Genomic DNA, 7,069 nt, shown 5'->3' on the forward strand with positions numbered 1-7,069 from the left:
TGTGCTATATATTCCAGGACTGCCTGGTGTACCTGTTGAACAGAGAGCAGCACACTGTGTATATATTGTGCTATATATTCCAGGACTGCCTGGTGTACCTGTTGAACACAGAGCAGCACACTGTGTATATATTGTGCTATATATTCCAGGACTGCCTGGTGTACCTGTTGAACAGAGAGCAGCACACTGTGTATATATTGTGCTATATATTCCAGGACTGCCTGGTGTACCTGTTGAACAGAGAGCAGCACACTGTGTATATATTGTGCTATATATTCCAGGACTGCCTGGTGTACCTGTTGAACAGAGAGCAGCACACTGTGTATATATTGTGCTATATATTCCAGGACTGCCTGGTGTACCTGTTGAACAGAGAGCAGCACACTGTGTATATATTGTGCTATATATTCCAGGACTGCCTGGTGTACCTGTTGAACAGAGAGCAGCACACTGTGTATATATTGTGCTATATATTCCAGGACTGCCTGGTGTACCTGTTGAACAGAGAGCAGCACACTGTGGGTCAGGAGACCCCGTCAGCCCGACCAAACATCTGCCTGTCCTCTCCTGACATCCTGCCACTCCACTGTCGCCTCCACCGGGTCCCTGCCCCCGTCGCCATGGCAGCACCCCCAACAACAACAACAACCTCTCAGCAGCCGCCGCCCGCTCACCGGGGACGACCGCTCCTGCGTTGCCGTGGAGCCCATCCCCCACGCGACGGTCCTGGTCAACTTCTCCCGGTGCGAGCAATCCACCCAGCCGCCACGGCGACCTTCTGTCGTTCGGAGCCCACTACATCTTCCTGTATAAGGACCCAGCGGGTGCCAAACCCCTCCGCCCAGACGCTGGCACGCCTCCGAACCCTGGGGCAGCTGTACGAGGCTGGGGGAGGAGGTGGAGACGGAGGGTGGGACGGAGGAGGGGACGACCTGTAAGACATGTGGCTCGTTGTTAAAGGACAGGGGGCGTTGTCCTCCCAAACCGGCCCCCCGCCAGGCGCAGTTTCAAACCACACCTGGTGAAACCCCAAGGCGGGGGCCGGGGGACAGGCGTTGTAACGACCATCTTGGCGGGACAGAACCAGAAGAGAGCGCCTACAGCTCGACTTTGAACAGGTAAATATAGGTCGTTGTAGAGGAATCAGTTAATGTTTTTATCCTGTGATGTCACTTTGGAAGTCCAGGAATAGTTGCCCCAATGTTTATTCAGTTGACTTTAACTGAAATGAATCAAACTGACCTGAATCGTTTAATTCCGTCAGGCCCACGAGGACGCCCTGGTGAGCAGGATCATGTCTCTGATCGAGCCGGGCGGAGACGACCTAAGTTAGCCCCTGCCTACCTGCTGTGTCTCTGCATACAGCACTCTGCTTCCGCCTTCCCACCAGGCTGCTTCGGCAAATTGCTGCTGAAGATCGTACGATGCATACAGACCGTCTCCTGGGTGAGAGGGAGGGGCCTAGACGGGGAGGGAGGGGTTTGGAAGGGGTAGGAGAGGGAGGGGCCTAGACGGGGAGGGAGCAGTTTGGAAGGGGTAGGAGGGGTTTACGTTGAGAGGGAGGGGTTTAGAAGGGGTGGGAGGGGTTTAGGTGTAGAGGGAGGGGTTTAGGTGTAGAGGGAGGGGTTTAGGTGTAGAGGGAGGGGTTTAGGTGGAGAGGGAGGGGTTTAGGTGTAGAGGGAGGGGTTTAGGTGTAGAGGGAGGGGTTTAGGTGTAGAGGGAGGGGGTTTAGGTGGAGAGGGAGGGGTTTAGGTGTAGAGGGAGGGGTTTAGGTGTAGAGGGAGGGGTTTAGGTGTAGAGGGAGGGGTTTAGGTGTGGAGGGAGGGGTTTAGGTGGAGAGGGAGGGGTTTTAGGTGTAGAGGGAGAGGGGTTTAGGTGTGGAGGGAGGGGGTTTAGGTGGAGAGGGAGGGGTTTAGGTGTAGAGGGGCATGTTATTACTTGTCCTGAGAAACAATAGACCAACTTTCATTAAGAAGTGATGGAAGCTGCTGACTCGGATCTGTTCACCTCAGACAAAAAGAACACATCCTTTGACTCAGTTGGTTGATTTGTTTCAGTAGTGCCCAGAGCACGCAGGACCTCCTGCCAGCGAACGATAATCTACAGCCTGGACGGAATTATGACTCTACAAGCCTCTCGTTCACCACAGGGGGCTTATAGGAGCTGTTATGACCGAGAGGTCACACACAAGATGTGCTCCAAACATTGTGCGTTTGTGATTGCAAGGCTCACGAATACGATTATTTATTGATACTTTTGAAACGAAGTCTCGTTGTGAACGACTCTTGGCGGAATGCTTGACTGCCGTGTGATTAGGACATTCGCGAACTGCGGTATTAAATTATTATTTATTCAAACAAGTCAGTTATGAACAAATAGTTATTTACAATGACGACCTACCACGGCCAAACCCGGACGATACTGGGCCAATTGTGCGCCGCCCTATGGCACACCCAATCACGGCCGGCTGTGATACAGCCGGAATTGAACCAGGGACTGTAGTGATGCCTCTTGCACTGAGATGCAGTGCCTTAGACCACCGCTGCACTCGGGAGACAAACGATTTGAGTTTGAGTGTGTCGAGCAGATATGTTTTGGTTCAACACAAAAGCTGTGTCCATCATAACATTCAATAATCAATTAATTGTCATTTTTTGTGCCATGCGATCAATGATCAGTTGTAAACATCTTTTTCTTCTCTATGCAGCAGGATGTATTTCCCCTCATGACAGACTGTTGGTGGTCGGAGCACGTCTCTGAGTCTCTGAGTCTCTGAGTCTCTGGATTCTCTGGATTCTCTGAGTCTCTGGAGTCTCTGGAGTCTCTGAGTCTCTGGATTCTCTGGATTCTCTGAGTCTCTTGAGTCTGAATCTCTGGAGTCTCTGAGTCTCTGAGTCTCTGAGTCTGGAGTCTGGAGTCTCTGAGTCTCTTGAGTCTGAATCTCTGGAGTCTCTGAGTCCCGAGTCTCTGAGTCTGGAGTCTGGAGTCTCTGAGTCTCTGGAGTCTCTGGAGTCTCTGAGTCTCTGAGTCTTTGGAGTCTGAATCTCTGGAGTCTCTGAGTCTCTGAGTCTCTGGAGTCTGAATCTCTGGAGCCTCTGGAGTCTCTGAGTCTCTGGAGTCTGAATCTCTGGAGCCTCTGGAGTCTCTGAGTCTCTGGAGTCTGAATCTCTGGAGCCTCTGGAATCTCTGGAGTCTCTGAGTCTGGAGTCTCTGAGTCTCTGGAGTCTGAATCTCTGGAGTCTCTGAGTCTCTGAGTCTCTGAGTCTGGAGTCTGGAGTCTCTGAGTCTCTGAGCTGGAGGACGTATTAATCCTGCTGCTGAAGAATTCCTTGCTGCCGTCAGGTCAAACAAACGACTAAAATGAGCGAGCCACTCGGGAAAAGCGAATCGTGCCTCTGTGGAGTCGGGAAAAACGAATCATGACTGGAGTCGGTAAAATGATTCATGACTCTGGAGTCGGTAAAATGAATCATGACTCTGGAGGTCGGTAAAACGAATCATTCGTTTAAAAGAGTAGTTCTCAAAGCTCTAGTCGTTGACGAAGTGCACGTCACCAATAATAAGGCCTTTGTTTTAAGATCATTATTCTGGTTGACTTGCTGAGGGGAATGTAGCAGATCACAGGATCTGAATGGTTTCAACTCTGATGTACTTGTGCTATAACTTCTTATCCACATGATGGGATAGACAGAGGTTAGGGTTCAGGGGTTAGACAGAGGAGAGGAGAGGTTAGGGTTCAGGGGTTAGACAGAGGTTAGGGTTCAGGGGTTAGACAGAGTAGAGGTTAGGGTTCAGGGGTTAGACAGAGTAGAGGTTAGGGTTCAGGGGATAGACAGAGTAGAGTAGAGGTTAGGGTTCAGGGGTTAGACAGAGGAGAGGTTAGGGTTCAGGGGATAGACAGAGTAGAGGTTAGGGTTCAGGGGATAGACAGAGGAGAGGGTTCAGGGGTTAGACAGAGGTTAGGGTTCAGGGTTTAGACAGAGGAGAGGTTAGGGTTCAGGGGATAGACAGAGTAGAGGTTAGGGTTCAGGGGTTAGACAGAGTAGAGGTTAGGGTTCAGGGGATAGACAGAGTAGAGTAGAGGTTAGGGTTCAGGGGTTAGACAGAGTAGAGGTTAGGGTTCAGGGGGATAGACAGAGTAGAGGTTAGGGTTCAGGGGTTAGACAGAGTAGAGGTTAGGGTTCAGGGGATAGACAGAGGAGAGGGTTCAGGGGTTAGACAGGAGGTTAGGGTTCAGGGTTTAGACAGAGGAGAGGTTAGGGTTCAGGGGATAGACAGAGTAGAGGTTAGGGTTCAGGGGTTAGACAGAGTAGAGGTTAGGGTTCAGGGGATAGACAGAGTAGAGGTTAGGGTTCAGGGGTTAGACAGAGTAGAGGTTAGGGTTCAGGGGATAGACAGAGTAGAGGTTAGGGTTCAGGGGTTAGACAGAGTAGAGGTTAGGGTTCAGGGGATAGACAGAGTAGAGTAGAGGTTAGGGTTCAGGGGTTAGACAGAGTAGAGTAGAGGTTAGGGTTCAGGGGTTAGACAGAGTAGAGGTTAGGGTTCAGGGTTTAGACAGAGGAGAGTAAAGGTTAGGGTTCAGGGGTTAGACAGAGGAGAGTAGAGGTTAGGGTTCAGGGGTTAGACAGAGTAGAGTAGAGGTTAGGGTTCAGGGTTTAGACAGAGGAGAGGTTAGGGTTCAGGGGATAGACAGAGTAGAGTAGAGGTTAGGGTTCAGGGGTTAGACAGAGTAGAGGTTAGGGTTCAGGGGATAGACAGAGTAGAGTAGAGGTTAGGGTTCAGGGTTTAGACAGAGGAGAGGTTAGGGTTCAGGGTTAGACAGAGTAGAGGTTAGGGTTCAGGGGTTAGACAGAGTAGAGTAGAGGTTAGGGTTCAGGGGTTAGACAGAGGAGAGGTTAGGGTTCAGGGGTTAGACAGAGTAGAGGTTAGGGTTCAGGGGTTAGACAGAGTAGAGGTTAGGGTTCAGGGTTTAGACAGAGGAGAGTAGAGGTTAGGGTTCAGGGGTTAGACAGAGTAGAGGTTAGGGTTCAGGGTTTAGACAGAGGAGAGTAGAGGTTAGGGTTCAGGGGTTAGACAGAGTAGAGGTTAGGGTTCAGGGTTTAGACAGAGGAGAGTAGAGGTTAGGGTTCAGGGTTAGACAGAGTAGAGTAGAGGTTAGGGTTCAGGGCTTAGACAGAGTAAAATAGAGGTTAGAGTTCAGGGTTCAGGTGTTAGACAGAGTAGAGTAGGGGTTAGGTTAGTCAGAGAGAGGGTTAGGGTTCAGGGGTTAGACAGAGAGAGGGTTAGGGTTCAGGGGTTAAACAGAGAGAGGGTTAGGGTTCAGGGGTTAGACAGAGAGAGGGTGTGTTATAGTCACCTACAGTGTCTCTGAGCTAACAACAGTCTTCTCTCCTGTGTTATAGTCACCTACAGTGTTAGTGAGCTAGCAGCTAGCATCAGCCTTCTCTCCTGTGTTATAGTCACCTACAGTGTTAGTGAGCTAGCAGCTAGCAGCTAGCAACATCCTTCTCTCCTGTGTTATAGTCACCTACAGTGTTAGTGAGCTAGCAGCTAGCAGCCGGCTTCTCTCCTGTGTTATAGTCACCTACAGTGTTAGTGAGCTAGCAGCTAGCAGCATCCTTCTCTCCTGTGTTATAGTCACCTACAGTGTTAGTGAGCTAGCAGCATCCTTCTCTCCTGTGTTATAGTCACCTACAGTGTTAGTGAGCTAGCAGCTAGCAGCTAGCAACAGCCTTCTCTCCTGTGTTATAGTCACCTACAGTGTTAGTGAGCTAGCAGCTAGCAGCAGGCTTCTCTCCTGTGTTATAGTCACCTACAGTGTTAGTGAGCTAGCAGCTAGCAGCATCCTTCTCTCCTGTGTTATAGTCACCTACAGTGTTAGTGAGCTAGCAGCTAGCAGCAGGCTTCTCTCCTGTGTTATAGTCACCTACAGTGTTAGTGAGCTAGCAGCTAGCAGCAGGCTTCTCTCCTGTGTTATAGTCACCTACAGTGTTAGTGAGCTAGCAGCTAGCAGCAGCCTTCTCTCCAGTGTTATAGTCACCTACAGTGTTAGTGAGCTAGCAGCTAGCATCAGTCATCTCTCCTGTGTTATAGTCACCTACAGTGTTAGTGAGCTAGCAGCTAGCAGCTAGCAGCATCCTTCTCTCCTGTGTTATAGTCACCTACAGTGTTAGTGAGCTAGCAGCTAGCATCAGTCATCTCTCCTGTGTTATAGTCACCTACAGTGTTAGTGAGCTAGCAGCTAGCAGCATCCTTCTCTCCTGTGTTATAGTCACCTACAGTGTTAGTGAGCTAGCAGCTAGCAGCAGGCTTCTCTCCTGTGTTATAGTCACCTACAGTGTTAGTGAGCTAGCAGCTAGCAGCAGCCTTCTCTCCTGTGTTATAGTCACCTACAGTGTTAGTGAGCTAGCAGCTAGCAGCAGGCTTCTCTCCTGTGTTATAGTCACCTACAGTGTTAGTGAGCTAGCAGCAGGCTTCTCTCCTGTGTTATAGTCACCTACAGTGTTAGTGAGCTAGCAGCTAGCAACAACCTTCTCTCCTGTGTTATAGTCACCTACAGTGTTAGTGAGCTAGCAGCTAGCAACAGCCTTGTCTCCAGTGTTATAGTCACCTACAGTGTTAGTGAGCTAGCAGCTAGCATCAGTCATCTCTCCTGTGTTATAGTCACCTACAGTGTTAGTGAGCTAGCAGCTAGCAGCTAGCAGCATCCTTCTCTCCTGTGTTATAGTCACCTACAGTGTTAGTGAGCTAGCAGCTAGCAACAGCCTTCTCTCCGGTGTTATAGTCACCTACAGTGTTAGTGAGCTAGCAGCTAGCAACAACCTTCTCTCCTGTGTTATAGTCACCTACAGTGTTCGTGAGCTAGCAGCTAGCAGCAGCCTTCTCTCCAGTGGTATAGTCACCTACAGTGTTAGTGAGCTAGCAGCGAGGCTTCTCTCCTGTGTTATAGTCACCTACAGTGTTAGTGAGCTAGCAGCTAGCAACAGCCTTCTCTCCAGTGTTATAGTCACCTACAGTGTTAGTGAGCTAGCAGCTAGCAGCAGGCTTCTCTCCTGTGTTATAGTCACCT

The 7,069-nt window shown here is 50.0% G+C and overlaps 1 pseudogene; it reads left to right on the top strand.

The window, feature by feature from the left end:
- The first annotated feature begins 479 nt into the window (after window positions 1–479).
- The window catches only part of LOC135536447 (ras-associating and dilute domain-containing protein-like), a 15,386-nt pseudogene continuing 8,796 nt past the window's right edge, over window positions 480–7,069 (top strand).

Source organism: Oncorhynchus masou, unplaced genomic scaffold, assembly GCF_036934945.1.
Source record: "Oncorhynchus masou masou isolate Uvic2021 unplaced genomic scaffold, UVic_Omas_1.1 unplaced_scaffold_6208, whole genome shotgun sequence".
NCBI lineage: Eukaryota > Metazoa > Chordata > Actinopteri > Salmoniformes > Salmonidae > Oncorhynchus > Oncorhynchus masou.